We start from the raw sequence: 9,504 nt of genomic DNA on the forward strand, positions 1-9,504 counted from the left end.
CTGATTATTTGATTAAACATTGATTATAGTGTGAGCCTTTTAAAAAACACATTAAAAAACACATTATAGAAACGAGATTTACCAGATGGAATCTGACATTGTTTAAAGCGACAGCACAATGGTGCCTATGCCTACAGTCCCATCGATACCCACAGCAATCTTCAGTGGCCGGTGCTTGCTAGCCCTGCGTTTTTGCACCATGTCACTCTAGAGCCAAAGTTGTGCAGTTTCATCGATCGACTCAATAAACGCCTCCCTTTTCCCCTTCCAAATTGCAATTAAGTGTTTAAAATGTCCCCGCCGGTGTGTTCGACTAAGGGAAATCTCCGTCTGAAGGAGACAACATAGTCGAAGAGATGCCTTCAGCGTCTGTTAGCGTCTGAGGTGCTTCACTGCTTGATTTTCTGTGTTCTGGAATGCTTGCTAATTTCTCCACAGGTAGAAGCCATTAGGGACAGCATTCCCTGTCAGGGTCAGGGGAAATCCATTCCGTGCTCCACTGAACTAAAGCCTCCTGATGTCTGATTAACACACACGGCTTGGCCCGTCCCCACAGTCCTTCACCAGCCAGCCCGTATCATCAGATTATCATTGTGTTGCACTTTAATGGAGCCGTATCAACTCATGGCTTTCACTGCATAATGCAGCACGGTACGTGAAGTGGGCTCCTTTTATGCTAATGGAGAACATACTGCAATACCATCCCTAAGTGTCTCTGTCCGCATTCGGTTGGACTTTGACTTCTACTGGCCACACACAGGTACCTGTAGAGATGTAGGGGGTCTGGATCCCCCCCTCACACACACACACACACACACACACACACACACACACACACACACACACACACACACACACACACACACACACACACACACACACACCGAGACACAAACCCACCCACAGCCACGCACACAAACCCATGAACAATTGCACACTTGAATAAATACATGCTTTTTATATACTTTCCCCTCCCTCTGGGCATGGCTGGGATTGGGTAGGAGGTGACCCAGTCCCCTGACTTTCCTGTCAGGTGACCAGGTCGGGTCCCCAGGGAGCCAATAGTGTCTTTACCATTAGGCTTGTAAACCCTCACATCTCCAGTCAAGGGTGTAGAAAAAGGTTCTCCCTTGGTGTGTGTGTGTGTGTGTGTGTGTGTGTGTGTGTGTGTGTGTGTGTGTGTGTGTGTGTGTGCGCGTGCGTGCGGGGTTAACATAAGACTTGCTTTCTGTTAAAGTTGGCAAGTGATTTAATCACATCCCTCTGACTGACTGATTGACTGACTGACTAACTGGGTCCACATTGAACTGTCCATGCACCCTGGAAGCATTGCTTGTGGCAGTAAGTCACACACACACAACCACAAATACACACACACACACACACACACACACACACACACACACACACACACACACACACACACACACACACACACACACACACACACACACACACACACACACAAAGAGAAACGCATACACACCCACATCCACACACGGAGCATACTTTGATCTTTAAATGTGTTTTTTTCCCTTGCAGGGTTTTTTTTCCCCTATGTGTCTATGTGTAGCTTTATTGAACCCAACTTAAAAGGCATTTCTTTTCCACAGTGAAAAGAGTGAATCTCTGCTGTGGCGTTAAGCTTTGAGGGGAACTACAAAGACGTCAAAAAGATATGTACACATCATGTTTTTTCATTTAAAAATTATTGCTACGGCTCTTTATTGGAGCTGTTTCTTAAGACAATACAGGGAATATTCCCTTTTTGTATTTCCTCTTGTTGGTAATTACATTTACAAACTTGCCAAAAACAACAAATTACATCGCTTGCCTGGCAAAGATAACATAAATAAAATAATTGCTGTGCGGGAAATTGTCCACAAAGTGGGCTGATGGTTTGATTCACCGAAGCCGGTTTAAACAGACAATCCACAACACTTGCCTGTTAAATTGCATATGCCGATTAAACGTATCAGAGGAAGCCAGACACTACCCATTCCATCAAAGCTGCCTCTTATATATCGGCCGTCGCATTTTCCTGGTGGTGCTTTTCATGTTGGATCAATGGCAGCGTTTTAAACTCGCTAATTTACAATCCCGGATTCTCCCGCCATTCTCTGCATTTCACTGCTGTCAACTTTAATGTTGGCGGGAAGCGACGTGCATTAATGAGCACCCCGCAAAAATTAATTAATCACTTCTAGAGAGCGGGTGTTTTCTTCTGCAGCAGCTTGTGATCAAGAGCTTTGTGGGACAGCGATAAGGTGGCAGATGTAGCTGGCCAATAGAAAAGACACGCAAACCCTTAATTTCTTTAATTAATTAACAGGGGGGAGGAGATTGGCGTGTGGGAACAAACTGTGTGTGTGTGTGGGGTGGGGTGGGTGGGTGTAGCCAACTCCCCAAAGGTTTTGGAGTCCTCTATTTACCCATGTTGTCTCTCTATGGTCCAGTACTGGAATTTGTTGTCTCTGTATGGACCGGTACAGACCATGTTGTCTCTCTTTGGACCAGTGACCATGTTGTCTCTCTTTGGACCGGTGCAGACCATGTTGTCTCTCTTTGGACCGGTACAGACCATGTTGTCTCTCTTTGGACAAGTACAGACCATGTTGTGTCTGTATGATGCAGTAAGGACCATGTTGTCTCTGTATGATGCAGTAAGGACCATGTTGTCTCTGTATGATGCAGTAAGGACCATGTTGTCTCTGTATGTTGCAGTAAGGACCATGTTGTCTCTGTATGTTGCAGTATGGACCATGTTGTCTCTGTATGTTGCAGTAAGGACCATGTTGTCTCTGTATGTTGCAGTAAGGACCATGTTGTCTCTGTATGTTGCAGTATGGACCATGTTGTCTCTGTATGTTGCAGTAAGGACCATGTTGTCTCTGTATGATGCAGTAAGGACCATGTTGTCTCTGTATGTTGCAGTAAGGACCATGTTGTCTCTGTATGTTGCAGTAAGGACCATGTTGTCTGTTTATGTTGCAGTAAGGACCATGTTGTGTCTGTATGTTGCAGTAAGGACAATGTTGTCTCTTTACATTGCAGTAAGGACCATGTTGTCTCTGTATGTTGCAGTAAGGACCATTTTGTCTGTTTATGTTGCGTTTAGGACCATGTGGTCTCTGTATGCTGCAGTGCTGACCATTGGGTCTCTATATGTTGCAGTAAGGAGCATGTTGTCTCTTTATGTTTCAGTAAGGAGCATGTTGTCTCTGTATGCGGCAGTAAGCACCATGGTGTCTCTGTATGTCGCAGTAAGGACCGTGTTGTCTCTATATGGTGCAGCAGGAGAGGCTAATTGGGTCAATGAACACACCAGGGTTTGCGTCCTCTGTTCAGCTCCATTAGCCGTAGCTTTGCACTGTGTCTCATCAGTCACGGGGGGAGATATTTCTTATTGACCTTTAGGTTCCATATCTTTGTGTCCCACTACAGCTGCCATATGGAGCGCAGGATGTCACCTTCATGATGCGCCTCTGTTCCCATATGTGTGTGAACTTATTGCACTCTGTAAATCATGAAGCACCAAGTGATTTCCACGGCGGCACAGCGCCTCACTGTAATATCTCCAAAGGCCCATGGTGACAGAAGCTTGGATCATTTTTATTGGTTTGTATGAAGATGCAAAATGTTGCTCAGTGAACTTGGCTGTTTTATAAGTGGATGTTAGTCTTTTGGAAGCGGAATTAGCCCATTGGGTGCCAGTCTTTGCTGTCTTTGTTTTTAAAACATTGTCAGTGTGTGTGTGTGTCACTTTGAGTTGTATGCTAGAAATGGGCAAATAAACATATCATGTAGAGACATATATTGTAGTGTTTGCACTACACTTGATGATTTATTATCTGTTCTCAAAGGTGGGATGCATACATAAAGTTAATCATGCACATACAAACACACCACACACACACACACCGCACACACACACACACACACACACACACACACACACACACACACACACACACACACACACACACACACACACACACACACACACACACACGCACACACACGCTAAATCCAACAGAACAAATAATAAATAATCAAATAAGCATACATATATTATAACTATATACATGCATAAACAATGTAGAATAATAACACACCTCCAAAGGCCAGGACATCAATAAAGAGAATAAAGACAATGTATTCACACCATTACATAGAAAGAAGGGGTGGGCAGAGAGAAGCCAGCTGAGAGAGAGAGACCAGGGAAAGACTTCACAGTCCTCTTTGTAGTTTGCAGATACTGCCTGAATCCCAATGCCTTTTCCATTGGCTATGAATTTTTCATAGCCCCTGTTGCTTGCCCCCCCTCCCCACCTCAACCCCCATCCCTTTGTTGAATGAATGCACTTCTCTGGGAGGCTTTACCAACCCTGACCTTCTCCTCTGTGCCCTGGATGTCTGATTGACATTCTTACCTAATGGTGTGTGTGTGTGTGTGTGTGTGTGTGTGTGTGTGTGTTGTGTGTGTGTGTGTGTGTGTGTGTGTGTGTGTGTGTGTGTGTGTGTGTGTGTGTGTGTGTGTGTGTGTGTGTGTGTGTGTGTGTGTGCGTGCGTGTGTGTGTGTGTGTGTGTGTGTGTGTTTGTCTGTGTCTGTGTCTGTCTGTCTGTGTGTTTTTTTGTGTGCGTATGTGTGTGTGAGTGTGTGTTTTTGTGTGTGTGTGTATGTGTGTGTGTGTGTGTGTGCGTGTGTGTATAAGTATGTGTTAGAGGGTGAGTGTGAGAATGAGTTTGTGATGGTGTGTGTGTGTGTCCGGCTGCAGTGCAGCAGGACTGGGAGTTGCTTCCACTAGTTTAGTGGTAGTCATGGTAACCTGTTAACAGGGTGCTTCACAGAACTATCCTCCACAAGTTGAGAGTCATTTAACACTGTGCTTATCAAGCCAATGAAACGGACCAAACACTCACTGTTGGATTGGACACTTTAAACATGCCAGAGCACAATCATACATAAATAATATGTATTAATATGAGAGAGAGAGAGAGAGAGAGAGAGAGAGAGAGAGAGAGAGAGAGAGAGAGAGAGAGAGAGAGAGAGAGAGAGAGAGAGAGAGAGAGAGAGAGAGAGAGAGAGAGAGAGAGAGAGAGAGAGAGAGAGAGAGAGAGAGAGAGAGAGAGAGAGAGGGGTTATAAAGAGAGAAAGAGAGATAGAGAGAGAGAGACAGAGAGAAAGAGAGAGAGCTGAGGGGAATGTAGCAGGTGTGCAGACGATGATGAGCAGGTGGAGACGGTGTGGATCTGTCTCCCTCCATTGCACCACAGAGTCTGGGGGTGGAGGGCGGGGGGATGGGAGAGAGGGAGGGAGAGAGAAACTGGAATGGAGGGAGGGACAAATGCTTGGATGAGGTGTGACAGGAGGTGAAAGGAGATCAGGGGAGCCGAGATAGTCCTGGGTCTGGAGGAAACAGACTCCCTTTCGACCTGGCCGTCCATCTCTCTCTCTCTCTCTCTCTCTCTCTCTCTCCACCTGGTGTGTGTGTGTGTGTGTGTGTGTGTGTGTGTGTGTGTGTGTGTGTGTGTGTGTGTGTGTGTGTGTGTGTGTGTGTGTGTGTGTGTGTGTGTGTGTGTGTGTGTGTGTGTGTGTGTTAACTTTTGGAGGCTCATTTCACTTTGACAATATATTTGTATTGGCAGAAGACCAGACACACACACACACACGCATGCACACACACACACACACACGCACGCACGCACGCACGCACGCACGCACGCACGCACGCACGCACGCACGCACGCACGCACGCACGCACGCACACACACACACACACACACACACACACACACACACACACACACACACACACACACACACACACGTGCTCCTCACCCACTCAACACTCAATCTATTTGTAATTGGTCTACTACTGTTTGTTTTATTGTTTTCACAAAAACAAGAACAGCATGATGCTTCTCTGAAGACCAGTCAAGCAAATCGCCTGACAAATTAATGCTTGTCTATTGTATTAGGTCAGGAGTACAGTATAGTTATACATCGCACACTCTTCTCAACTGCAATGAAACATTTTTCTGATGGTGTTAAAAAAACACATTCAGATATAGCAAGCACAACACTACAGAATACAATAGATTTAGGGTATATGTCAGTCTGTATGTCCGTCCGTGAGTCTGTCTGTCTGTCTTTCTGACTCATAAACTTTATAGTCGGTCTGTCTGTCTGTCTGTCTGTCTGTCTGTCTGTCTGTCTGTCTGTCTGTCTGTCTGTCTGTCTGTCTGTCTGTCTGTCTGTCTGTCTGTCTGTCTGTCTGTCTGTCTGTCTGCCTCATGGACTGTATGGTATATCTGTCTGTCTGTCTCATACACTGTAGCCTGTCCGTCTGTTTCATACACTGTAGCCTTTCTGTCTGTCTGTCTCTCTGCCTCTTATACTGTAGCCTGTCTGTCCGTCTATCTGTCTACTACACTGTAACCTGTCCCTCTGTTTGTCTGTCTGTCTCATATACTGTATGTTCTGTCTGTCTCTTTGCCTCATAGACTCTTGGTCTATATGTCTGTCTCTCTGTCTCATAGACGGTATGGTCTATCAGTCTGTCTCTCTGCCTGTCCATCTGTTCCTCTGCCGTCCTGCCTCCCCGCCTCTGGACGTGATAGGGACGTGCTACTGGTCCCGGGCCCACAGGTAATATGAGTTGCTCAACATTCAAGGTTGAGTTTCATTAGGTTTCATTAGGCTGATTCCAGCGCATGCTGACATCTCCTCTGCATACCTAAAACCACACACAAAGCCTGCCTCCCCCACCAACACCTGCTGCTTGGCGTATTGATGCTATACGTGATCTCTCATATTTCCCCAGATTCATTTGTACTGTTCCCACTTCCCCCCCTTCCCTCCTACAGCAGATTAAATGAGGGAAAAAAGCACAGCAGCGAACAATGTATCTTCCATCCTATTTATCTCCGAGAACTAATCTCATTCTCTGTGTCTCACTTTGAACACATAATTGCCCACGATTACGCTTTAAATAATAGATTTTGTTTGTGCAGCGGTTGGACTCACTCTTGTGTTGTTTTTTTTCTGCAGGGTTGGATCCGTAATGGCACAACAACGTTTCAGCCTTTCCTCGACCACAGGCCTCATGGATAATTTATATAGGCCATCTATAGCTCGCACTGGGGCTCTTACGGCAACATACAATCACCTCAACGATTACTGTGCTGCCTGGGTCCTGGTTTGTGATTGCGCTTCTCTGTTGAAATCCTCATGAAAAGCTTTGAAACCTTTACAAACACTTGTGTACAGTTTACCACTGCTGGCCGGGTTTGTGATGGCCAATCATGTGCTTACAGATCCCCGCCTCCAATTGGTATTGGTTTAAACAAATATGAGGCGAAAGAAAGTTTAACTTCAAGATTTTAGCTAGTTTGCCTTCAGATATTATTATTTTTTTAAATCTTAAGGCTGATCCTTGACTAGCAAGGTTGCAGACTTAAGTTGCTGTCGAGAGCTTGTGCTTGTGCCTCAAAATCTGCGGTTCATCAAGGTCTCTCTGGTGAGCTCTGGATGTTGCTGTGGAACCGCTGAGGATTCTTTGACAACTCCTAGCTTTCTGCTGATTGGTTTACAACTTGACAGCTATGATGATTACACCCCCTTTACCAGGCACTCTCCCCCCTGCTAGCTTGTTCTAGAAAGTTTGTTATGCATACATTCAATCAGACTGCCGAGCCAAGGAAGCACCTGCCACAGCTATTTTGGAGAAAGTTTTATTTGTGTTACTTCTCGGAAGCAAATAAAGTTTGTGACTCAAGAGGATGAAGAGTGAGAGAGAGTGATAAGAACAGCCTCTGTGATGGTAGGCAACACACAGGAAATGACAAGACAACTTACCAGATGTGTTCATAGAAAATTCAGTTTCTGTCTCGCTACGTCTCTCTCCCAACAGACATGGTGCATATGCATGTTTGTTGTTGTTGTGTGTGCGTGTGATTGTATTTGGCTGTGTGTGTATGTGTGTATGTGATTGTGTATGTGTATGTGTGTGTATGAGCATGTCTGAGAGTGGGACACACTTAGGGCACTGGATATTGGTGTGTATTGGTAAGTGGGTGATTGTGCATGTGTGTTTGTGTGTGTGTGTGTGTGTGTGTGTGTGTGTGTGTGTGTGTGTGTGTGTGTGTGTGTGTGTGTGTGTGTGTGTGTGCGTGCGTGTGTGTGTTTGTGTGTCTGTGTGTGTGTGTGTGTGTGTGTGTGTGTGTATGTGTATGTGTGTGTGTGTGTATGCATGTGCATGTTTGAAAGTGTGACACACGTAGGGCACTTGGTATTGGTGAATATTGGTAAGTGGGTGCTTGTGCATGGGTGTGTGTGTGTGTGTGTGTGTGTGTGTGTGTGTGTGTGTGTGTGTGTGTGTGTGTGTGTGTGTGTGTGTGTGTGTGTGTGTGTGTGTGTGTGTGTGTGTGTGTGTGTGCATGTCTGAGAGTATGACACACTTAGGGCACTGGGTATGCGATTATCTTTTGTCTTCCCCCGCCCCATAAAAAAGGCCGGGGATGGAGAAGACATTTCAGCTAAAATCAATTTAAGCCTCCCAGCCTGGCGAGCTGATAAACATATAGAAAGAGTACAGACTCACCCACTCAGCTCTGGCCTTCAATAAACAGTATTCTGCTGCTGCTGCATGGAGACACACACATACACACACACACACACACACACACACACACACACACACACACACACACACACACACACACACACACACACACACACACACACACACACACACACACACACACACACACACATACATACACACACACAGGCGTCAGCTGATTTTCTCACACCTATGTTAGAAAACACACGCATGAGGACTGTGTGCTCTCATCACTCCAGGCTCAATTAACCACGCCTGCCTTCTCAGACACCTCCGTCCTTTAACACACACACACACACACACACACACACACACACACACACACACACACACACACACACACACACACACACACACACACACACACACACACACACACACACACACACACACACAAATAAACACACACTCATACACATACACATACACATACACATACATATGCACATGCACATACACATACGCATACACATGCACACACAGACTCATACACATACAAACAGATAATCACAAAAACACACATGCATGCGCTAACATTCATGCAACTGACACACATACTCATGCACGCACGTACATACAAACACACACGCACTCACGCACACGCACACACACACAAATAGAAGGCGGGGGAGAGCGTGTGGTGACAGCAGGCACCGTGGCTGGTTCTCAGGGAAGGTTATGTTGAGCCGTGGATGGGAGGAGCCGTAATGTAAGGAGACGTAACCAGGTCAGTCGCTCACAGCTGGGAGGAATATAGAAGGAGAGGGTGAGAAGATGCTGCCTGTTAGCAAGACAGCACGAGACGCTGGGAGAGAGAGATAGACAGACAGAGAGAGAGAGAGAGGGGGGGAGAGAGAGATAGACAGACAGAGAGAGA

The sequence above is a fragment of the Gadus macrocephalus genome, chromosome 13 (genome assembly GCF_031168955.1).
Source record: "Gadus macrocephalus chromosome 13, ASM3116895v1".
Classification (NCBI taxonomy): Eukaryota; Metazoa; Chordata; class Actinopteri; order Gadiformes; family Gadidae; genus Gadus; species Gadus macrocephalus.